Raw genomic sequence first — 26,947 nt, 5'->3', positions numbered from 1 at the left:
ACAGACATTGCAACAGCTGCAACTTGTTTACCTGTGATTGACATCAAAGCAGTGAGGCAAGGCAGCTTTGACAGACTGTAAAGTCACTTGAGATGTTGAATTTGGTGATGCACATTTCTGATTGAAGACCTCAGTAATCCCAGTTGCAGAGGGAAGCCACCAGCAGCCCTGTTATTTCTATCAAAATAATTGATCTCACGCTCTCAATGCACCTCCTCTGGAAGTTCACCAGATTAGTGGGTTCAAGCGTATTGTCCAGGGGAATTTGGTTTCTGTTGAATCAAAGTGGGGGTACATAAATAATGCACGCTTTAAGCAGGACTCTATAATGAGTCCCATTGCTAAGGAAACCCTAATTGTAAAAAGAAAGACCCAAACTGTAGATGTGCTTATGAATGAAAAATGATGTTGGCTTAATCTCATTTTAAGGTATCAATGGTGAAAACAAACAAAGAAATAGAAGAACAATATTCCCATAACAAAAAAATAAGTTCCACTGTCAAGGTAATATAACTAGCATCATGTAAATCTACAACAAAGTTAATATAACTAGTGTCACAAAAAGATAGAACAAGGTTAATATAACTAGTCTCATCAAAACTAGAAAAGGTTAATATAACTAGTGTCATACAAAATTAGAACAAGGTTAATATAACTAGTGTCATACAAAACTAGAACAAGGTTAATATAACTAGTCTCATACAAAGTTAGAACAAGGTTAATATAACTAGTGTCATACAAAGTTAGAACAAGGTTAATATAACTAGTCTCATACAAAACTAGAACAAGGTTAATATAACTAGTCTCATACAAGTTAGAAAGGTTAATATAACTAGTGTCATACAAAGTTAGAACAAGGTTAATATAACTAGTCTCATACAAAACTGAGAACAAGGTTAATATAACTAGTCTCATACAAAGTTAGAACAAGGTTAATATAACTAGTCTCATACAAAGTTAGAACAAGGTTAATATAACTAGTCTCATACAAAACTAGAACAAGGTTAATACTAAAGTCTCATACAAAGTTAGAACAAGGTTATATAACTAGTCTCATACAAAGTTAGAACAAGGTTAATATAACTAGTCTCATACAAAGTTAGAAAAGGTTAATATAATCATGTCATACAAATCTAAAACAAGGTTAATATAACTAGTCTCATACAAAGTTAGAAAGGTTAATATACTAGTGTCATACAAAGATAGAACAAGGTTAATATAACTAGTCTCATACAAATCTAAAACAAGGTTAATATAACTAGTGTCATACAAAATAGAACAAGGTTAATATAACTAGTCTCATACAAAACTAGAAAAGGTTAATATAACTAGTCTCATACAAAGTTAGAACAAGGTTAATATAACTAGTCTCATCAAAGTTAGAACAAGGTTAATATAACTAGGGTAATCAAAACTAGAACAAGGTTAATATAACTAGTCTCATACAAAGCTAAAAAGGTTAATATAACTAGTGTCATACAACTAGAACGGTTAATATACATAGTCTCATACAAACTAGAACAAGGTTAATATAACTAGTCTCATACAAAGTAAGAACAAGGTTAATATAACTAGTCTCATACAAAGTTAGAACAAGTTTAATATCACTAGTCTCATACAAAGTTAGAACAAGGTTAATATAACTAGTGTCATACAAAACTAGAACAAGGTTAATATAACTAGTCTCATCAAAATTAGAACAAGGTTATATAACTAGTCTCATACAAAGTTAGAACAAGGTTAATATAACTAGTCTCATACAAAGTTAGAACAAGGTTAATATAACTAGTGTCATACAACTAGAACAAGTTAATATAACTAGTGTCATACAAAACTAGAACAAGGTTATATAACTAGTCTCATACAAGTTAGAACAAGGTTAATATAACTAGTCTCATACAAAGTATGAACAAGGTTATATAACTAGTCTCATACAAAGTTAGAACAAGGTTAATATAAATAGTCTCATACAAAGTTAGAACAAGGTTAATATAACTAGTGTCATACAAAATAGAACAAGGTTATATAACTAGTCTCATACAAATTAGAACAAGGTTAATTAACTAGTCTCATACAAAGTTAGAACAAGGTTATATAACTAGTCTCATACAAAGTTAGAACAAGGTTAATATAATAGTGTCATACAAAACTAGAACAAGTTATATAACTAGTGTCAAACAAAATTAGAACAAGGTTAATATAACTAGTGTCAAACAAAATTAGAACAAGGTTAATATAACTAGTCTCATAAAAGTTAGAACAAGGTTAATATAACTAGTGTCATACAAACTAGAAAAGGTTAATATAACTGTGTATACAAAACTAGAACAAGGTTAATATAACTAGTCTCATACAAAGTTAGAACAAGGTTAATATAACTAGTGTCATACAAAGTTAGAACAAGGTTAATATAACTAGTCTCATACAAAGTTAGAACAAGGTTAATATAACTAGTGTCATACAAAACTAGAACAAGGTTAATATAACTAGTGTCATACAAAACTAGAACAAGGTTAATATAACTAGTCATACAAAACTAGAAAAGGTTAATATAACTAGTCTCATACAAAGTTAGAACCAGGTTAATATAACTAGTGTCATACAAACTAGAACAAGGTTATATAACTAGTGTCAAACAAAATTAGAAAAGGTTAATATAACTAGTCTCATACAAAATTAGAACAAGGTTAATATAACTAGTGTCAAACAAAATTAGAACAAGGTTATATAACTAGTCTCATACAAAATTAGAACAGGTTAATATAACTAGTCTCATACAAAGTTGAACAAGGTTAATATAACTGTGTCATACAAAACTAGAACAAGGTTAATATAACTAGTGTATACAAAACTAGAACAAGGTTAATATAACTAGTGTCATACAAAACTAGAACAAGGTTAATATAACTAGTGTCATACAAAACTAGAACAAGGTTAATATAACTAGTCTCATACAAAGTTAGAACAGGTTAATATAACTAGTGTCATACAAAACTAGAACAAGGTTAATATAACTAGTGTCATACAAAGCTAGAACAAGGTTAATATAACTAGTGTCATACAAAACTTAGAACAAGGTTAATATACTAGTCTCATACAAAGTTAGACAAGGTTAATATAACTAGTGTCATAACAAATAGAACAAGTTAATATACTAGTGTATACAAAATAGAACAAGGTTAATATAACTAGTGTCAAACAAAGTTAGAACAAGGTTAATATAACTAGTGTCAAACAAATTAGAACAAGGTTAATATAATTAGTGTCATACAAAATTAGAACAAGGTTAATATAACTAGTCTCATACAAAGTTAGAACAAGGTAATAATATAGTGTCAAACAAAATTAGAACAAGGTTAATAAACTAGTGTCAAACAAAATTAGAACAAGGTTAATATAACTAGTCTCATACAAGTTAGAACAAGGTTAATATAACTAGTGTCAAACAAAATTAGAACAAGGTTAAATAACTAGTGTCAAACAAAATTAGAACAAGGTTAATATAACTAGTGTCTGTCACGTTCTGACCTGTTTCTCTTGTTTTGTATGTCTTTATTGGTCAGGGCGTGAGTGTTGGGTGGTAGTCTATGTTTTGTATTTCTATGTTGGGTTTTGTGTTCGGCCTGGTATGATTCTCAATTAGAGACAGGTGTGTATCGTTTGTCTCTGATTGAGAGTCATACTAAGGCACAGGGTTTCACTGGGTTTGTGGGTGTTTGTTCCTGTGTCAGTGTTTGGGCACACAGGAGGTTGAAGGTTAGTCACGTTTGTTGTTTGTAGTTTTGTAGTGTCTTGTTTGCTGTTTTCATTAAAAGTATGATTAATCACCAATCCGCATCTTGGTCCGATCCATGCTCCTCCTCGTCTGAGGAGGAAGACAAAATGATGCTTTACAGTGTCATACAAAATTAGAACAAGGTTATATACTAGTGTCAAACAAAATTAGAACAAGGTTAATATAACTAGTGTCATACAAAGTAGAACGGTTAATATAACTAGTGTCAAACAAAATTAGAACAAGGTTAATATACTAGTCTCATACAAAGTTAGAACAAGGTTAATATAACTAGTGTCATACAAAATTAGAACAAGGTTAATATAACTAGTGTCATACAAAACTAGAACAAGGTTAATATAACTAGTGTCATACAAAACTAGAACAAGGTTAATATAACTAGTCTCATACAAAACTAGAACAGTAATATACTAGTCTCATACAAAACTAGAACAAGGTTAATATAACTAGTGTCATACAAAATTAGAAAAACAGTATAACTAGTGTGAAACAAAATTACAAAGGTTAATAATAGTCTATACAAGTTAGAAAGGTAATATACTAGTGTCATACAAAACTAGAACAAGGATTATTAACTAGTGTCATACAAAACTAGAAACAGGTTAATATAACTAGTGTCATACAAACTAGAACAAGGTTAATATAACTAGTCTCATACAAAACTAGAACAAGGTTAATATAACTAGTCTATACAAAGTTAGAACAAGGTTAATATAACTAGTGTCATACAAATCTAAAACAAGGTTAATATAACTAGTCTCATACGAAGTTACAACAAGGTTAATATAACTAGTGTCAAACAAAACTAGAACAAGGTTAATATAACTAGTCTCATCAAAACTAGAACAAGGTTAATTAACTAGTCTCATACAAAGTTAGAACAAGGTTAATATAACTAGTGTCATACAAAGTTAGAACAAGGTTAATATAACTAGTCTCATACAAAGATAGAACAAGGTTAATATAACTATCTCATACAAAGTTAGAACAAGGTTAATATAACTAGTCTCATACAAGATAGAAAAGGTTAATATAACTAGTTCATACAAAGTTGAAACAGTTAATTAATAGTCTCATACGAAGTTAGAACAAGGTTAATATACTAGTGTCATAACAACTAGAACAAGGTTATATTAACTAGTCTCATACAAAGTAGAACAAGGTTAATATAACTAGTGTCATACAAAGTTAGAACAAGTTAATATAACTAGTCTCGTCTCATACAAAGTTAGAACAAGGTTAATATAATAGTGTCATACAAAGTTAGAACAAGGTTAATATAACTAGTCTCATAAAGTTAGAACAAGGTTAATATAACTAGTCTCATACAAGTTAGAACAAGGTTAATATAACTAGTGTCATACAAACTAGAAAAGGTTAATATAACTAGTCTCATACAAAGTTAGAACAAGGTTAATATATAGTCTCATACAAATTAGAACAAGGTTATATAACTAGTCTCATACAAAGATAGAACAAGGTTAATATAACTAGTGTCATACAAAGTTAGAACAAGGTTAATAAACTAGTGTCATACAAATTAGAACAAGGTTAATATAACTAGTGTCATACAAACTAGAACAAGGTTAATATAACTAGTCTCTATACAAAGTTAGAACAAGGTTAATATAACTAGTCTCATACAAAGATAGAACAAGGTTAATATAACTAGTCTCATACAAAGTTAGAACAAGGTTAATATAACTAGTCTCATACAAAGTTAGAACAAGGTTAATATAACTAGTCTCACACAAAGATAGAACAAGGTTATATAACTAGTCTCATACGAAGTTAGAACAAGGTTAATATAACTAGTCTCATACGAGTTAGAACAAGGTTAATATAACTAGTCTCATACAAAGTTAGAACAAGGTTAATATAACTAGTCTCATACAAAGTTGACAAGGTTAATATAACTAGTGTCATACAAAACTAAACAAGGTTAATATAACTAGTCTCATACAAAGTTAGAACAAGGTTAATATAACTAGTCTCATACAAAGTTAGAACAAGGTTAATATAACTAGTCTCATACAAATTAGAACAAGGTTATAATAGTCTACAAAGTTAGAACAAGGTTAATATAACTAGTGTCATACAAACTAGAACAAGGTTAATATAACTAGTCTCATACAAAGTTAGAACAAGGTTAATATAACTAGTCTCATACAAGTTAGAACAAGGTTAATATAACTAGTCTCATACAAAGTTAGAACAAGGTTAATATAATAGTCTCATCACAGTTAGAACAAGGTTATATAACTAGTCTCATACAAAGTTAGAACAAGGTTAATATAACTAGTCTCATACAAAGTTAGAACACAGGTTAATATAACTAGTTGTCAACGAAGTTAGAACAAGGTTAATATAACTAGTCTCATACAAATGTTAGAACAAGGTTAATATAACTAGTCTCATACAAAACTAGAACAAGGTTAATATAACTAGTCTCATACAAATCTAAAACAAGGTTAAAATAACTAGTCTCATACAAAACTAGAAAAGTTAATATAACTAGTCTCATACAAAGTTAGAACAAGGTTAATATAACTAGTCTCATACAAAGATAGAACAAGGTTAATATAACTAGTCTCATACGAAGTTTAGAACAAGTTAATATAACTAGTCTCATACAAATCTAAAACAAGGTTAAATAACTAGTCTCATACAAAAATAGAACAAGTTATATAACTAGTCTCATACAAGTTAGAACAAGGTTAATATAACTATGTCTCATTACAAAGATAGAACAAGGTACATATATATCTCATACAAATCTAAAACATGGCAATATAACTAGTTTCATATTAAGTTAGAACAAGTCTCAAACATAACTAAAACAAGGTTAATATAACTAGTGTCATACAAAGTTAGAACAAGCTTAACTTTGTTAACATCACCAGTGGAGCAGAGGAGGTGTAGGATAAGAGTACGGCTAAAGGCCATAAGAACTGGTCGTCTAGTGCGTTGGGACAGAGAATAAAAGGAGTCGATTTCTGGGTGTGGTAGAATAGATTCAGGGTATAATGTACAGACAATGGTATGGTAGGATGTGAGTACAGTAGAGGTAAACCAGGGCGTTGAGTGATGATGAGAGAGGTTTCGTCTCTGGAGGCACCAGTTAAGCCAGGTGAGGTCTCCGCATGTGTGTGGGGTGGAACAAAATAGCTATCTAAGGCAAGGTGAGAAGGATGAAGGGCTGTAAAGTGAAATAAAACAATAAGATCTAGCCAAGACAGCAGTAGACAAGGCATATTGACATTAGGGAGAGGTATAAAGCAATCACAGATGTTGATCAGGAGACCAAAGACAACAATGGGTAAATGGCGATGAAATAGGCAGAGCAGGTCAGTTAGGTACATACAGGACCTGAGTTCGAGGCTGGGGCCGACAGGTAAACAAAATGAGGTACCCTGTTATTGAAACAGTCCAGGGGGCATCAGCTGTGTAGCCGAGTGATCACAGGGTCAAAAGAGCAGCAATAGGTGAGTCAGGGTGCCGTTGGTAGGCACTACTACGCTAGGCGAGCAGGGGACACAGCGTTCAGAAAAGCTAGCTCAAGGCTAGCTGATGCTTGCTTCAGACGGTAGGCAATTAAGGACACAAAAAAACTTAGGACACTAAAGAGGCCTTTCTACTGAAAAACACCAAAAGAAAGATGCCCAGGGTCCCTGCTCATCTGCATGAATATGCCTTAGACATGCTGCTAGGAGGCATGAGAACTGCAGATGTGACCAGGGCAATAAATTGCAATGTCCGTACTGTGAGACACCTAAGACAGCGCTACAGGGAGACAGAACGGACATCGTCCTCGAGTGGCAGACCACGTGTAACAACACCTGCACAGGATCGGTACATCTGAACATCACACCTGCGGGACAGGTACAGGATGGCAACAACAACTGCCCGAGTTACACCAGGAATGCACAATCCCTCCATCAGTGCTCAGACTGTCCGCAATAGGCTGAGAGAGGCTGGACTGAGGGCTTGAAAGCCAGCATCCCGGAGTCGCCTCTTCACTGTTGACTTTGAGACTGCTGTTTTGCGGATACTATTTAATTAAGCTGCCAGCTGAGGACTTGTGAGGAGTCTGTTTCTCAAACTAGACACTCTTATGTACTCTTGCTCAGTTGTGCACCGGGGCATCCCACTCCTCTTTCTATTCTGGTTAGAGACAGTTTGTGCTGTTCTGTGAAGGGAGTAGTACACAGCGTTGTATGAGATCCTCAGTTTTTTGTCAATTTTTCGCATGGAATAGCCTTCATTTCTCAGAACAAGAATAGACTGACGAGTTTCAGAAGAAAGAGAGAACCAGCCGTCTCCAGCTACAATAGTCATTTACAACATTAACAATGTCTACACTGTATTTCTGATCTATTTGGTGTTATTTTAATGGACAAAAAATGTGCTTTTCTTTCAAAAACAAGGACATTTATAAGTGACCCCAAACGTTTGAACGGTAGTGTATATTATTTTTTGTTGTTGTAGCTAAACAGGTGTGGCTCAATGCTGTTTGATGTTCAGTGAACAGCAGAGCAGAACCTCTGAAAAATGCAAGTGCATTTTCAAAAATAAAGTTATTTACTAACTATAGGCTTTGAGGAAAGGATGTAATTAAATAAGAATAATTCATGGTTGTTAATTTACTACTTATTAAGCCTTTATAAAGCCTTTATATATAACAGACAATTCCAATGTCATGCATTAGACCGGCCTTAAATCTCCTAAATGTATCTCAAAACAAACTAAATGTACCTCAATGTAAATCAAATTTACCCCAAAGCTCATGTCTTCTACGTGAAACTAATGAACAGTGACCTCATGTAATTGTGCAGGTGAAAATGAATGGCTATAGTCTTATAAGTCATATCAGTTATAACAGTCATATCCCACAGTTACACATTAAATATTAATTCCATTGAACTGGCTATAAAGTCCTGTATTTAGCCAACTGTGCTATTATTCCAGCAGTCATGTGGGGGACATTTCCAGGAGACACAAGGATGTACAATGGAATGCTTTTCGATTACTCAGGCTGTATGTGAAGTTCTCAGATTGTACCAGCATGGCTATACGGTTTCTCTCTGGCGGAAACAGTGAAAACACTGAGACAAGGATGAAAGACCTAATCTCATTTTATTTTAAAAGGTTATCCTTTTTTCCACCTCTTGGGCCCCTGGCTTCTGCCTGCTCACCCGGGGTCCGCTGTCTCCCTCTCTGGGGCTAGCAGTACTGTACCTTATGTAACTAGACATTTAGAAATGTCAAAGGCATTAACAGTCGAAAAGCATCCCTAAACTGGATTTAAATGAGTTGCCCTGCACAATGAGAGGTCATTATAGTATCTGTAGCTCAAAAAAAGTCCCTTAGCTAACTGATAACCCTCAAACTCCTAATGTATGTATATGTAATAGCCATTATTAGCCATCTTTACACAACATAAGCTATATCAAAGTCGGCTCAGATGCAGCTGTAATAGAGCCTGAGCATGCTTTACACAGAGTTCCTGGCTGCCTGCCATCTTAAACCTACAGTGCCTTCAGAAAGTATTCACACCCCTTGACTTTTTCCACATTATGATGTGTTACAAAGTGGGTTTAAAATTGATTGAATTGTCATTTTCTGTTAGCGATCTACACAAAATACTATTTAATGTAAAAGTGGAACAACAATTCTAACATTTGTAAAAAAAGATCTATGAAAAATAAAAGTAATTTATCAATCAATACATGTTAGAATCACCTTTGGTAGTGAGTACAGCTGTGAGTCTTTCTGGGTAAGTCTCTAAGAGCTTTCCACACGCATTTGCCCATTATTATTTTAAAAATGATTCAAGCTCTGTCAAATTAGTTGTTGATCATTGCTAGACAACCATTTTCAGGTCTTGCCATATATTTTCAGGCAGATTTAAGTCAAAATTGTAACTCGACCACTCAGCAACATTCACTGTCTTCTTAGTAAGTAACTCCAGTGTCTGATGGAAAGCAGACTGAAGCAGGTTTTCTTCTAGAATTTTGTCTGCGCTTAGCTCCATTCCGTTTCTTTTTTATCCTGAAAAACTCCCCAGTCCTTAACGATTACAAACATACTCATAACATGTTGCAGCCACCACTATCCTTAAAGATATGGAGAGTGGTACTCAGTAATGTGGTATTGGATTTGCCCCAAACATAGCACTTTGTATTCAGAACAAAAAGTTAATTGCTTGCCATTTTTCTTGCAGTTTTTTTTACAGGCAGTTGTTTTTACAGGAAAACCCATCCTGTTTTGAGCCCCACATTTTTAGCAAAACATTTTTTTTAATAAATAGTTTTGCATGTTATTTTTGGCAATACGTGTCACATATCAGTTTCAAAACAATGCAAAAACTATATATATATAATTGAGTTAATAAAGCCGCATACAAACAGTAAGAGTTAGGCAGCTCCAAAATGCAGGTGTTTCAGCCTAGCTCAGTGCTTTCTGTGGTGTTGGGGCAAGCCAGCAGAAAATACGGAGCGTAGCGCTGTGATTGGCTCAGTGTTCTTTCACTCATGGGGACACTATTTCACCACCAAGTCTAAGGGTAGAGCTTGAAAATTCATGCCCCTTGGGTGCTGCCAAAGAGTTACATTAGAAGTGCCCATCCAAGAAGGCTTAAGGTCACTGGCCACAGATAAAATGACGTCAAATCTATGACCTGAAGATCACTGACATCATGATGATTCAACCTTTTTTTTCCTGAGTTTGCAGTTGTCTTGAAAGCACCATAAATCCAGAGAATGCCAGACTTTGATGACAAAATTTGCCCACAAAGGACCACCGTGCCACCTTCCTGTCCAAGTGAGCACAGAGTCCAACAATGTCTGGTATCCAACAATGTCTGGTATGAATTTTCAAGCTCTACCCTTAGACTTGGCGGTGAAATAGTGTCCCCATGAGTGACAGAACACTGAGCCAATCACAGCGCTACGCTCCGTATTTTCTGCTGCCTGACGAGCCGGCTGAGGCATGACGTGGAATCAGAGCCTGCCGAGCCAACCGAGGCAAGGAAACCTCTCTAGCCAGCTAAGACGTGGAAGCCCGACGAGCCAGCTGAGGCACCCCTGGTTCCTCCGGTAGAGTCCAATATTGTGCTGATGCGCATAATGTGGGTGACAGGTGTGCGTAATGATGGGCAGTCTGGCGCCCTTGAGCGTCAGGGAGGGCGAGCAGGAGCAGGCGTGACAGTTATAGTGCAATTAATGTATTATTATTATTATTATTAATGTATTATTTAGTGTTGTGTTGTGGCTTAGCTGACATGCATCCCACAAATATTATTTTTTGCCCGCAAGATTTACCATGCTAAAATCGCCACTGATTGTGGAGTAACTACAATGTTGTTGATCCATCCTCAATTTCCTCCTATCACAGTCATAAAGTCACCATGGTAAAATCCTTAAGCCATTTCCTTCCTCTCCGGCAAATGAGTTGTGGTTGAATCTGTGTTTAAAATGCACTGCTCGACTGAGGGCCCTTACAGATAATTGTATGTGTGGTGTACATAGATGAAAATCATAAAAAAATTATGTTAAACACTAGTATTGTACACAGAGTGAGTCCGTGCAACTTATTATGGGACTTGTTAAGCAAATCTTTACTCCTGAACTAATTTAGGCTTGCCATTACAAAGGGGTTGATTACTTTTTGACTCAAGACATTTCAGCTTTTCATTATGTATTAATTTGTAAAAATTGTACGCCAATTCAATCCATTTTAAATTCAGGTGGAAAAAGTCAAGGGGTGTGAATACTTCTCTGAAGGCACTGTATTTACACTGAATCATTCAATTTGGCATGAACACCATCATTTATACCTGCAATTGGGGCTCATTTGTTACATTTCTGCCCGCGAGCATAAAATTGTGCTCTAATGCTGATTGTTAATTTAATTTAGAGCTATTGTAAGACAGGTAAATAAGAACAGAGCAGCATTCACTCTCTCCTGCTGACACAATCAACCATCAGTGGTGTTCCCCACCGTTCTCCCACCTCCCCTTCCACGACTACACATCTCTCAAATCGTCAGGGCAACTATTGTCAGGATTACAACGTCACAGCTACTGTATGTGAAACCAGTGGGTGGTGTGACGGACGTCGCTGTGGTCTCCAAGCTCCCAGGAGATATGATGATGTTGCGACAACATATTCATCATCAAGTCTGTGTGTGGGAGAAGTAGTGACCTTTAAAAACACAATGTTGTCTACAATGTTGTCTGGCAAACTCTGCCAAGCCACAACAGAACAAGCGGGAGTCCATCTCTTATCAACTCATAGAGTAAGTCCTTTGCATTAGTGAATGCTCTCTCTCTCACACACTCTGAGCTGCATAATGGGACTAGGGGATTAATGCCACAATGCAATACCAATAAATTCATCTAGGTCTTCACTAATGTAACTGCTCCATCCCCAGCAGCACAATAGCACAATGATCTGCCCTAAAATTCATATTCATAAGCCTTTAATAACTGATCTAAAAAGTTAATCACATTATAATTAATCCCAAGAGTAAATACTATTATCTAAAACATCTCAACTGCAGTATATGCATTTGAAGTTACCGAGATGTCCAGTGAACCAAAAAACATTGGATTCAAACAGCTGAATCTAATGTGTATGACAAAATGGACAAAATATGTTATTTTTAGCACAAATCGACAATACTTGTTTTAGTTCCACAGTGATATTTTTCCCAGTTTGCTCTGAACTATAAACATGAATAAAGGGAATCACTCCACCTAACCTGCCCTGGAAACTGCATGGAGCCCATTTCATTTGCAATGGCCTCCCACGATTTCCCATTTAATTGAAAATAATTAATGAACAAATGAGCTCCCTGCTGACAGGATATACTGTTACCTTTGAAAGGGCAACCCAAGAATGAATTTTAGACCAGGAACTTGACTTGGGGTAATAAGAGGGAAATCAGCCAGTGTTGGGATGCACTGCATTTAATCAGTGGACTTGAAGAGGTGGTTGGTTTGAGTCGCAGTTGCAAGGCCGAGAGTTAATTTGAATAGACACACATAGGCCATACTAATGGCTTTCCTGCTTCATTACCTTTGTCTGCTCTTGCAGTGCTGAAGGAGTATAATTCAATAAATCTCTCTCTCTCACACATCTATTCTCAATCACTCTCACTATCCAAAAGTAACTGTTTTTTAATCTGGTGTTGGTGCATTAGAGAAATGGTATTTCCAAAAGCCATTCCAATTTGATTCCCAGATTTAAACTGTGGGCTGGCTATCATTGTGGTGTGAATAATCCCCTACACCGTTCATTTACCCAGTCATGACTGGACTCTGATATGTTCAAATGAGAGTTCCTCTTGGTGAAGTGCTGAAGATAACAGGATGATTCATAGCCTTTCAAAGGAGGTCACAGCTTCCTGTGCTTTTCTGACAGGAATTTGGGATCGCCTCTATTCTGGCAGTCAGGGGCTGAAAGCCAAGCATCCTGGTTGGAATGCAAAATGAGCTATGGATGCAGAGCAAAGCATGTCCTCACAACTCCTAATTCTACACTCCTTTTGCAATTCGCCATTTCAGGATTCTGTCTATTTTTGAGAAATAAGATCCCAGATCCCTACCTGTGAAAGGTTTCTCCTTCTACCCTCCTAAGCAGAGAAAGCAATTTACAAAAGGTAAAAATAGCTTGCCTGCAGGACGCCAAGGTGTCTTTGTGCATTAAATGCCAAGAGAAGGAGCACTGAAATGTCACAATCAGAGCCAAAGTTTATACCATTATACATTTAAAATGAAATAGAAACCATTGCAGTTACAACATTTACTGCACTGGTCATCTGAAACACACGTGACAACAGAAAGGGGACTACAAATATATTCATAAACATCTGGATTACTGTGGTTTGCACCAAAAACAGGATGCTAACAGAAAAAAGGAAGGAACATTGGAGGAGGTGGCAAATTCACTGAGAAGAAAACAACGAGACATGAAGGTTAAACACATTCTCTTCCCTCCATTCACCCTGTTTCTAATTATTGAGCAAGAGCGTGAAAGAGCAGTGCTCCTAATTGCAGCTGCTTGGTGCTGCAGCGAGAACCAAATCTTCTGTCGTTAATAATATTGAAAGTGACCAAAGCTACAAGCCCCTCAACTGTGTTTCTGTGGAGATAATGGCTTCCACTGTTGAGCACTGATTCTAAGTTCAACATGCCAATTTGACAGACACGCTCCCTTTCCGTCTAAATTAAAATGTATCTTAATTCCAGCATCATTGCACAAGACAGTTAGCAGGCAGTGAAATGGCATATTGTCAGTGTGCATGTTTATGAATTGATCTGTGAGTCACACATGACATTTGTATGGAGACAATATTGTTAATTAAAGCTATACTTTAATGAGAACAAGTGTTTGATATACACCTAGTGTAGAAAACATTATGAACACCCTCCTAATATTGAGTTGCACCCCCTTTTGCCCTTAGAACAGCTAAATGTTCGTCGGGGCATAGACTCTACAAGGTGTTGAAAGCCTTCCACAGGGATGCTGGCCCACGTTGACTCCAATGCTTCCCACAGTTGTGTCAAGTTGGCTGGATGTCCTTTGGGTGGTGGACCATTCTTGATACACAGGAAACTGTTGAGCATAAAGTACCTAGCGGCGTTGCAGTTGTTGACACACTGAAACTGGTGCGCCATGCACCTACTACCATACCCTGTTGAAAAGCACTTCAATCTTTTGTCTTGCCCATTCACCCTATGAATGGAACACACACACAATCCATGTCTCAATTGTCTCAAGGCTTAAAAAGTATTATTTAACCTGTCTCCTCCCCTTCATCTACACTGATTGAAGTTGATTTAACAAGTGACATCAATAAGGGAACATAGCATTTCAGCTGAATTCACCTGGTCAGTCTATGAGGTGTTCCTAATGTTTGTTCACTCAGTGTACAGTAGTGTAATGTGGGGATACTGTATATGCATTAAACATTTTGAACCACAAACAATGGGTCACAGGAAGATGTCACAGGAAGGTCAAAAAGATCATCAAGGACAACAACCACCCGAGCCACTGCCTGTTCACCCGCTATCATCCAGAAGGTGAGGTCAGTACAGGTGCATCAAAGCTGGGACTGAGAGACTGAAAAACAGCTTCTATCTCAAGGCCATCAGACTGTTAAATAGCTATCACTAGCACATTAGAGGCTGCTGCCTATATACATAGACTTGAAATCACTGGCCACTTTAATAAATGGAACACTAGTCACTTTAATAATGTTTACATATCTTGTATTACTCATCTCATATGTATATACTGTATTCTATATTATTCTACTCCATCTTAGTTTATGCTGCTCTGACATTGCTCGTCCATATATTTATATATTCTTAATTCCATTCCTTTACTTAGATTTGTGTGTATTGGGTATATGTTGTGAAATTGTTAGATATTACTTGTTAGATATTACTGCAATGTCGGAGCTAAAAACACAAGCATTTCGCTACACCCGTAATAACATCTGCTAAACACGTGTATGTGACCAATACGTTTGATTTGATTTTGATGTTGTTTTTTTTGGACCATATAGATATTTTGGATTTGTTATAAGAGGAAAGATTGTAGAAGAGAGAAGATCATATGTACGTGGCTCATACTTTTCATTTTTATAATAGAAGAAGACAAACAAAATAGATTGTTTACTTTCAGTCTGGTTTGTTTTCTATTTCCAGATGAATCAAGGAGAGCTTTAATAGTTCTACATAGTTGATTATAGCCTATTCATCAAGGAGAGCGATGTTACTAATTAGTTCTGGAGATTGAGCTGCACTTTCTCTGAAGTACCATATCACAGCATCATTAATTAGCACATTCAAATCACTTCCTTAAGATACTGTCATAATCCACACGTTACATGCGAGATGTTAAATGAATTGATAAAGTCATACAAAAACCCAACAGTCAAAGTAAAATAATAACACTGCTAGGAGTCATTGGCTCTAACACAAATATGTAATTTGTGGCAAATGCATTTCTGGGCTGTGTCTGGCGTTCTTTGCTATGCCTTTCCATCAAATGTGTGCGCCATCCGCTGGCTCTTGTACACGCCTCCCATTGTGGCAACAAGGATTTGCCACTGCAGGAGAGAGGGAGGGGTTATGAGACAGGCAGGAAACTCTCTGCCATGAAGATACAGTATGCCACAGGGAAAACAGAAGTACAAAGAATAAGTAATGCACTGTACATATACTGTAAATACAACCTACTGTTTCTTTGTGGTGTAAGGACATACAAAAAGCCCTAAGCAAACAATAAAATATTGGATGACAAAAAATAAGCTGTGTGCATGTACGAAGTTAAAGCTTGTATACAGGGAAATATCTACAGTAGGATACTGTGAGTTATCACTGATAGTGGTATCCAATATATTCACCAAATGCTGTTCGCAGGGAACACAAGTTACCCAATTCGGCAATATTTCAAAACTGTTATGAGTACTGCTTTAACGACACAAGTAAGTGTATTTATTTGGTGAAAGGAAAAAAAATCTTTGAAAAAGTACTGTTTTTCATGATTCATAATGCAATCCATACTCAAGGCTGAATTTCAGTGGGATTCATTCACAGGAGGCTGCAGAGGGGAGGACGGCCCATAATAACAGCTGGATTGAAGTAACTGGAATGGTATCAAACACATAGAAACCATGTGTTTAAGGTGTTCAATGCCATTCCATTTATTCCATTCCAGCCATTACTATGAGCCCATTCTCCCCAATGCAGGTGCCACCGGCCTCCTGTGCCATTAATTTAGTAACAGTGAAAGAACTTGTCAGCTGCAGAGTTTCCTCTGCCAGCACAACTCCTGCTTGCTCGCTGAAATGTATTCCTACTCCCTGGGTGGACAAGAGGAATCTCTCGTCAAGCCTTATCCATCCGGCATGAATCTGGAATCAGTTGGATACACCCTCCTCTGAATTCATGTCCTAGATACAGAGTGGATGATTCTCATGATTATATTCCTGCTCAGGACCCAATACATACAGACACAGACAACATTACCACCCCTGAGAGACTCATTCCCCAACAATGAGCCATTTCAGTTTTTTCTGATTCTAAACCACATATTATTTGGGAACATATTGTCTTCAGGTGTTGTGAACATTCCAAGTGTGTTCTCCACCCCCTGATGTCTTATTCTACAGATTAGGCTGAGAGGGAAAATATTCTCCCTCAAAGGAAGAAGGGAAAGACCCAAACAGACTAAGTATGTGTGGCCAATCAACTTTGTGCCTTGCTGTGCCTTGTGTCCCTCTGGGCACGTTGATCCAGGCGCAGTGAAGTCCTCCTTCTCCCTCGACGCCTGTAATACCTGCATGATGAGAGCCAGGGCGCTGGCAGCTGCAGCAGTCACACTCCCCCCGCAGCACCCCACCCCCAACCACCCTCCCATCTACTGCGCACACACACAGTCTGCTGAAGCTCTTTAGAGCCACCTACTGCATTCCTGACTGTACAGCAGCGTTACTACTGCTCCTCTGCTCTGTGGGTTGTACTGAGAGTGATGTTTAGAACATGAGAGATTGCAATCGTAGGAGTTGATTGAGGCATCTAATAAACACTATGGCAGATGGGATGATTCTAATTAGACTGAAACTAAACATAGTATGGTGACTAATTTTAGACCCGGTCATAAACCAAAAAGTGTTACTTTCCTCACTCATTTGAAACCATTGATGTGTCCACTTTAGTGTATTTTTGGTACAAAGGCAATTGTTACCGTGTCTGGGAGGATTGCTGATTCTGCGAAACTCAATGAAAGTATTCCCAGTTTCCCACAACAACATCTAAACCTAATCAACCAGAACAGCACTCTTTGTTCAGCACTCTAAATCCAATTAAGGTTGTTTGGACAGATATCTGAATAAAAAATGTACCATGCAAAAACATAGTTGGTACTCAGCCAAACAAGATAGTTATCCCAATGGAAAGCAATGCTCTTCTTCACAGCAGCACAGTGAGCAATCATCCCTCCCTAATAGCGTGATGTGATACTGTAGTTCCCACTGTGGAAACGGATTATATCAATCACACATCATAAAAACAGTTGGTGGAAAACGTAACAAGTCAGAGGAAGGGCAAAGATAGTAAGACATACAGGACTTGGAGATCAACTCCAGGGCAAGTTCTAAGATTATGCCTTAGTGGACAGACAGAAATCTTTTGGCTGTTTCAAAGCTTGCTTACTGCAATTGTATATGTTTAACATTAACTCAGACATAATCCATTGGGGGGCAACATGACATTTTGGGTGGGCAATGCCTAACACTGGAGCCCCCTATAGCCAACGTTGATCAACTCTAGAGGAGAGCTACAGAGAGAATACTCAAGAAAAAAATCTAAAGTTGAATGTTGAATGAGTTTCCTGTATGCATATGAAGCTGGAGGAATCTCTAGCCAGGCAAAGGCATACATGTTGTAGACACCATTACGTCAAGATGAGCACATCCATTGTTACTTTACAACACTACACTTTAATAGTTATATGTGCCCAATAATGCTTTTGTAGGTTAAATGTGTCCTCCAACATAGAAACCATTTTAACATTAGACTTATGGAAACAAGGCCATCCCACTGAGCAAAAACTGCTTGAATCAACATTGTTTCCACGTCATGTCAACAAAGAAATTCTATGTGATGTTGAATCAATGTGGAAAACTGACTGGATTTGAAAAAATCCATAAACATAAGGGAATTTTGTCATTTTTTCACCCAACTTTTAACCTAAATCCAATTACATGATATTTTTTGTGGGTTTTACGTTAGTTGACAACAACCAAATATAAATCAAAACTAGTCGTTGAAATGAAGTCTGTGCCCAGTGGGATGGCTCCCTAACACTGTGCATTTTGAGTGCTGCCATGGAACTTTTCATCAAGTATGGTGACATCCTCCTTAGTGGATAAAAGGTTAAATATAAACAGTAGCATAATAAAATAAATGCTCTAGATTAAATCAAAGCATCCATCTGAAGACATACCACAGTGAGGATTCCTAAGATGGCTGCTGACAGAAGTGATCCATTCTCCATGCTCACTCATTAATATCAGGACGGCTGTCCACTGTAATTATTGCACGCTGCACACATCAATTAGCACAGAGGCCTCTCTTTGTGTGTTTCCATTAATACCAAATTGTGTTCACACAAAGTGGTCAATCACTTCACTGCATAGGTAAATTATGCAATTAATCCATGAATGGGTCGCCAAAATAACCATCAAATGAAAGTTCTTACATTAAATGTTGTTTGTCCTCTGTCTTGTTTGGGAACATTTACGAAGGCATTCATTTCTTTAATTTGCCTAGTTAAATAAAGGTTAAATAAATACAAAAATGTATTTCTTTAATTTACTAAAGGGATAGTTTCTATTTATATATGCAAATACAATGTCCTGTTTGTCACGTTAGAGGTCTGCTTTATTGAAGTGTTCCAGATCTGCTTTTAGTCCCAGCAGAAAGGATGTGGAAATGTACAAATAACTGTATCTTTTCCTCAGCCTTCCAGGCCCAAACATCATCGACAAAGAGATATATTCAACAACAGCTTGGTAAGGTTTTCAGGTCATGTGAGGACAAGGTACTAAAAAGGGAGTTTTATTTTTTAAAGCTCATTGATAATACAATGCTCCCTTTGATATAGCCAGTACTGAAACATGATATTGAGATCACTTCGCAATACAAAATGGAGGCCTTCTGAAAATCACCATCATGCTGGAAAATGTGTATATTGGACCAGGCTACAGCAATAGCCTCGAAGCACAAGGCACAATGACTCAATAATCAAAACGTAAGGGTAGCCTAAATGTGCTTCCATCATCATTACTCTGATTCCAACACAGGCTCAGTGGTAGGCTGAGAAGATCAATAGACCAAAGCTAGACAGAGATAGAGCTCTTCTCAGCAGGTGCTGCTTCATGTTCTGTTCTCAGCACCATAAAAAAACTGCTCTATTATCATCACTCACTGTCTGTTTGCTCCAACACTGACAAACGGCTTCAACTCGCATGCAATTGGATTCCTTTTGTGTTAGGCATTCAGCAATGGCTTCAATGTTCTCTAATTTGATAGGAAGTAACGCAACGGTAAAATCTCACATGGATAGAAGCTTGAGACATTTACCTGCCTTACACACCATAGTTTTAGTTTATCTCTGAAAACTATAGGCTATACAGGGAAGTATTGGATTACTCAAGTAATTAGGACGAGTCAAAAATTCCCTTTCAAGTACCTTTCTTTCACCTTCAAAAGAATGACACAAAATATATAAAAAATGAATTTACAAATGGTTTATACCACCAGCTAGGTCCACCAAACCAGCCTTGACTCTGTTCACTTCAACCCAAAGAATTGATACATCTCTACACACATGGTGTATCATTACGATGAATCTGAAGTTTATTGTGAGCAGAGAAGAATGTGTGAATGTGCATCAGAATTGAATTAACATAGTATCCAAAGAGTTTAAGACATTGGTCTTATACCATAAATTATAAATAGATAAAACAGGTAGCTAGGTATACAGTGAATGCAGTAGGTAGGTATATGTTAATAAAGACAAATGGAAGAAAATGGAGTGAGTCAACTGGTTGTCCACTGAGTGAGGCCTGCCTCCATAGTGTTAAGTTAGTAGCCTAGTTGTGGTTCACTTCCACCAGAAGGTCTTTGTTACTCCCACCAGGTGTCCATCCTCCGTACCCTCACCCTCTGCTTGTAATGGTACTCCTTCAGGTGTTTCTTCAGGGTGTTGGGGATGGGCAGCACGTTGATGCCGTCGTAGGTGGTGCAGCTGCTGATCACCGCCCTGCACACGTGCTGCAGGCTGAAGGGCAGGGTGCGGTGGATGGGGTTGGACAGCAGAGGCTCGAAGAACATGCAGGAGTTGGGGTCCTTGTAGTGCTCCAGCAGCCCTGTGACGGTGGGTGCATGGAAAACACTGGGGTCGTGCACGTCGAAGCTGAAGTTGTGGTTCCACTGCTCGATGCGGGCGTGCAGCGAGCGGCCYTAGCGGCGGAAGCTGACYGAGAAGAGGTAGTCTTCCTGGGCTGAGTCGCGGAGGAGGAAGGTGCCCTCTMGCTTYCCCTCCAGCAGAGTCTCYGCCTCATAGCGGTCCATCACACCCCAGTAGCAGGGTAGGTTAGTGATCTGCAGCAGGTCAGGCACCAGACAGTGGATGTAGTCGATCTGGGTGTGGATGCGATAGCCGTCCTGAGTAGGGGGACCCTCAGCCTGGGGGACGGCAGCTCTGGTTGGCTGGAGGCTGGCTGTGACCTCAGGGTCAACCATGGGGTCAGGCACAGAAGCAGCTTCACAGACAGGGACCAAGGCAGATGCTGAGGCAGAAGAGGAGGAGGCCACGGCCACCACCTCATCCAGAGTGTCTAGACAGCTCTGCAGCAAGAGCTGGTGCTGCTGTTGCCTCTGGAGAAGTAGCTGCTGTTGCTGGTGAATGGTAGCTCTGTCGTCCCCTGCAAGCTCATTCATACCATGGGCCAGTTTGGGCCCCAGCTTGTACAGAGGGTTGATCTGGGCCGTCACCTCAAACGTGTGGATCTCTGCGTTGGGCGGCGGCTCCACGCCTTGCTCGATGCTGATGCGCCTGCGCTCTCGCAACCGGTCATCCACATCCTCCACCACGGCGGCCATGTTTGAGGCAGAGCCACTCGCGCTGACCACCAAGGTGTCCACTACGGGAGGTGTGGAGATGGGGGCTGTGTGCTGCTTGATGAGGTACCACTTCTGAGCCAGCTCGGTGCCTGCAGCGAAGGGACAGTCATCCAGCATGAGTTCAGTAAGGTGGATCTTGCGGCGCGAGGAGGCAGCCCCTGCAGCAGCTGCAGCGTGTGGCATAAAGACCTGCTGAGTCGAACTGGACGACGATGGAGTGTTGGTTTTTATGGGGAAACACTGCCCCATGGCATCCTGGATCTTTTGGCGGAGTGTGCGACTGCCACCTGCCCCCCTGCCCTCAGCCTCGCTGATTGGTGGCTCAGCTGTCCCCTGTGCCAGCCTGGCTGTCCCCCTGTCCTGGCTGAGTGAAGTGACCCCCTCCAGGCCCTGCCATCTCCTGCACTCCTTCAGTGGAGAGGAGGAGCAGCGGTCCCTGGGCTCCAGACCAGTCAGCAGGTCCCCATACTCAAACCCATCGCTGACAGGCCGCTCCCCAGCTTGCTCACGGGACGTCTGGCCTTTCTTTTTTCCTCTTCCTGCCTTTTGCCCCCCGCCGGCATCTCTTCTCTCCTCAGACCGGCTCTGTCTCACCTTGGGACGGGCGCCCCGCTCCCTGTCTTTCCCACGATCACCCGACTCCTTCGGTTCAGACATGACAGGTTAATTATGGGCTGGGATAATGGTAGTTGCAGTCGGGGTCAGCTGCAGGGAAAAGGTGATTTGTGGCTGTAGTCAGTTCTCAGCAGCAAGCCGTCCCATTCAGAATCTTCCCAAAGGCTGTCAATAGCATGTCCCATGAATCACTGTCACAGTCACTTGGGGCTACAAGAGAAACAAAAAACAGAGTTTCTCTTAGCTGCAGCAATTAGGGGCAAACGATCATATATACATTAAATATAACTAAGGCCTATAAGCAAGATTTTTTAAAAGCATGCCAGAAAAAAATACATTATATAGAGAATAATAAACCATAAGACAACATTATACAACACAATTATTTTATCACACGAGACTTGTCAACTGATTTCTACAAGAATGAGGGTATGTAATAAAAAATAAACTTGGATCAAATTCATAAAATGTCTTTAAATTAACAAAACATGAAACATTGAAAAATTATTTTTGCTGCACCCTGACAGCGAAGACTATCGGTTGGTACAGTCAATAAACTATATTCATTGTCAATAACCCATCTAGTAGATCAGGGGTTCTCAAAGTGGGGAACGGGACCAGATCTGAAATGAATATTACTCACAGATTAAATAAATTTTGGCCAAGGATCAGTGGGATAAGTTGAGAGGGTGTAATATTTTTTTGCTTTGTAATTTAATTCCACTATTACTGTAGATATAGTATCAGGTCATTTCCTGGAATTACAATTCAAAATGTTTACATTTAGCTCCTTTAATCTACAATTTATGTTCTTAACGCTGGGCAACATGGGCCTGGAAGGCTCACAGGGATATTGGTATCCACAGTACTCCACCATTGAAAAAATGTTCAGCTCAACACTTCTTCTATTCCCCTTAAAATGTTTTTGAAAAATGTTTTTGAACATAAACGCACTAGAACACCTCACAATCAAATGCCGACCGTCCCAAGAGAATTATCTTTGGTTATAGCCACAGCCGTGTATATTCCCTCTCAAGCCGATACCGTGACAGCCTTCAAGGAACTACACTGGACTTTGTGCTAACAAGAAACCACAAATCCTGAGGCAGCATTTATTGTAGCTGGGGATTTTAACAAATCAAATTGAAGGGAAACGCTACCGAAGATCTATCAACACATTGTCTGTAGTAATCGCGCTTCAAAAACTCCAGACCATTGTTAATCTACCTTCTGGGATGGCTACAAGGCCCTCCCCCGCCAAATCAGATCAGGACTCCATTCTGCTCCTCCCTTCCTAAAGGCAGAAACTCCAACAGGAAGTACCCGTGCTAAGGTCTATCAACGCTCGTCTGACCAATCGAAATCCACGCTTCAATATTGTTTTGATCACGCGGCTGGGATATGTTACGGGTTGCCTCTGAGAATTACGTTGACACTGAGTTCATCAGGAAGTGTATAGGGGATGTTGTTCCCACTGTGACTATGAAAACCTACCCAAACCAAAAACCGTGGCTAGATGGCAGCATTCGCGCAAATGCGAACCGCCGCATTTAACCACGGCAAGGTGACTGGGAATATGGTTGAATACAAACATGTGGTTATTCCCTCTGTAAGGCAATCAAACAGGCAAAACGTCAGAACAGAGACAACGTGGAGTCGCATTTCAACGGCTCAGACATGAGACATAAGTGGCAGGGTCTACAGACAATCACGGATTACAAAGGGAAAACCAGCCACGTCGCGGACACCGACGTCATGCAACCGTGGACTGGGATATGTTCCGGGTTGCCTCTGAGAATAACATTGACGTATACACGGACACCGAGTTCATCTAGAAGTGTATAGGGGATGTTGTTCCCACAGTGACTATTAAAACCTACCGAAACCAAAAAACGTATATAGATGGCAGCATTCGCGCAAACGCGAACCACTGCATTTAACCACGGCAAGGTGCTGGGAATATGGTTGAATACAAACAGTGTAGTTATCCCCTCTGTAAAGCAATCACGCCTGCATTGAGGATAACACAGTGCCACCGACGCGACCCACTCCCAAGGACTGTGGGCTCTCGTTCTCCGTGGCCAACGTGAGTAAGACATTTAAGCGTTAACCCTTGCAAGGCTCCCGGCCCAGACGGAATCCCTAGCCACGTCCTCAGAGCATGCGCAGACCAGCTGGGTGGAGTGTTTATGAACATATTCAATCTCTCCCTATCACAGTCTGCTGTCCCCACTTGCTTTAAGATGTCCACCATTGTTCCTGTACCCAAGAAAGCAAAGGTAACTGACCTAAATAACTATGCATTGTAGCAGTCACATCTGTCATCATGAAGTGCTTTGAGAGACTAGCTAAGGATAATTTGACCTCAACTTTACCTGACACCCTAGACCCACTTCAATTTGCACCCCAATAGAGCCACAGATGATGCAATCGCCATCGTACTGCCCTATCCCATCTGGACAAGAGGAATACCTATGTAAAAATGCTGTTCTTTGACTATAGCTCAGCCTTCAACACCAATGTACCCTCCAAGCTCATCATTAAGCTCGGGCCCTGGGTCTGACCCCCGCCCTGTGCAACTGGGTCCTGGACTTCCTGACGGGCTGCCCCCAGGTGGTAAAGGTAGGAAACAACACCTCCACTGCTGATCAACTTTGCAGACGACAACAGTAGTTGCCCGATTATCAACAATGACGAGACAGCCTACAGGGAGGAGGTAAGGGCCCTGACGGAGTTGTGCCAGGAAAATAATCTCTCCCTCAACAAAACGAAGGAGCTGATCGTGGACTTCAGGAGACAGCAGAGGGAGAACACCCCTATCCAGATCGACGAGACCGCAGGTGAAATGCTTCAAGTTCCTCTGCGTACACATCACTGACAATCTGAAATAGTGTGGTGAAGAAGGCACAATAGTGCTTCTTCAACCTTAGGAGGCTGAAGATATTAAGCTTGGCTCCTAAGACCCTCACAAACTTTTATAGGTGAACAATTGAGAGCATCCTGTCGGGCTGTATACGTACGGCAACTGCACCGCCTGCAACCGCAGGGCTCTCCAGCGGGTGGTGCGGTCTGCCCAACGCATCCCCGGGGGCACACTGCCTGCCCTCTAGGACACCTACAGCACCCGATATCAAAGGAAGGCCACAAAGATCATCAAGGACATCAACCACCGAGCCACGGCCTGTTCACCCGCTATCATCCAAAGGCGAGGTCCATATAGGTGCATCAAAGCTGAGACAGAAAAAATGAAAAACAGCTTCTATCTCAAGGCCATCAGACTGTTAAATAGCCATCAATAGCCAGCTGCCACCCAATTACTCAACACTGCACCTTAGAGGCTGCTGCCCTATGTACATAGACATGGAATCACTTATCACTTTAATAATGTTTACATTCTGTTTTACTAATTTCATATGTATATACTGTATTTTAGTCAATGTCAATTGCTCATCCTAATATTTATATATTTCTTAATTCCATTATTTTACTTTTAGATTTATGTGTATTGTTAGATACTACTACACTGTTGGAGCTAGGAACAGAAGCATTTCACTACACCTGCAATAACATCTGCTAAATATGTGTATGTGACCAATAAAATGTTCATTGTAATTCAAGCTTTAAAACTGCACATTTTGCCTTGAGACTGCCTCCTGGCAAAATGTGTAGAATTTCTGTATTTGAGGTTTAAAGCTGCAACAACAAAAAGTCGCTCCGCTCCATGACAAAATATGTAGAATTGCAGATAATGTGCTTTAAGCATGGAAAATGTGTTAATAAAAAAAAATAAAACTGCAAAAAAAGTTCCTTCCCAGGGGCCGAGACTTGGTTCGTCCGAACATGAAATGCCAAAGTCAAAGTAAATCTCATTGTATGCTATTTTTTCTCACTCCAGTTGTGTTCTGATTATTTGGCGGTTCCTGATGAATTTGCTATCACAAATGGGGTTCCCGGCTCCAAAATGCTTGAGAACCCAAGTAGATAACTGACTTACTCCCTTCCTTCCTTCCTTGATAACGCTGGATGCGATTGAAGCGGTGCCCCTGGCTAGCCAGTTAACGTTAGTTAGCTAAATGGCTATATAAGCATTAGCCTAGCATCTTCTGAAACGTCTCAGGATTCACTCTTTTCTTTAGCAAGATGCGTTAGCTTACTTAAACCTTAGACAAAAACAATATCATATATTTGTTTCATAACAAAAACCCTTTGTCAATGTGCTAAAAACTAACTAAAATAGTTCATGATAACGGAAGCAAGTTTGCTAGTTGAGCTAACACAGAAGGCAACATCAAGGGGAAAAAAAGGTTGTCACTCAAAAGTATTACACAGGAATTTTCGTGAAGTCTCTCCTTATTTGACCGTACTGTTATACTGTAATGAAAATGTGATATAATTTTGATCAGATCAATTTACTTACCATAAAAACTTCGTTGTTGCTCTCTCCAAAAAGCTAGCGAATAAAACCAGGAAAAGGAAAAGTTCACAACCCGGAAGTAAAAACAAAAATCAAAGTAACTCAATGTAATCTATAACACAGGACATTTCAAAGCAAACGTATTGAAAATGGATCGGTGTATTATCCAGACGAAATGTATGAATGTACAGGCAGTTCATATATTGTAGTTTGTAAATATTGACTTACTGAGTCTCCTGATGTTGTTGACTAACTGACTAGGCATGTAGTGTACTGGAATGGAATGTACTGATGGCACCATTACATGCAAAACATACACACTTGTAATCCATACTCATAGGTATGATAAATCAGAATGACCTATGATAAGGCTGTATGTAACTGTTGCAAAGTTTCTTATATAATACAGTTGAAGTCA

The 26,947-nt window shown here is 39.2% G+C and overlaps 1 pseudogene; it reads right to left on the bottom strand.

The window, feature by feature from the left end:
* Positions 1–20,208: 20,208 nt before the first annotated feature.
* Positions 20,209–26,721, bottom strand: LOC111949677 (suppressor of cytokine signaling 5-like; annotated as a pseudogene).
* Between the last annotated feature and the right edge of the window lie 226 nt (positions 26,722–26,947).

Source organism: Salvelinus sp. IW2-2015, linkage group LG22 (genome assembly GCF_002910315.2).
Source record: "Salvelinus sp. IW2-2015 linkage group LG22, ASM291031v2, whole genome shotgun sequence".
Taxonomy (NCBI): domain Eukaryota; kingdom Metazoa; phylum Chordata; class Actinopteri; order Salmoniformes; family Salmonidae; genus Salvelinus; species Salvelinus sp. IW2-2015.
Note: the sequence above shows the minus strand (reverse complement) of the source record. Positions and strands in the feature narration are given on the sequence as shown.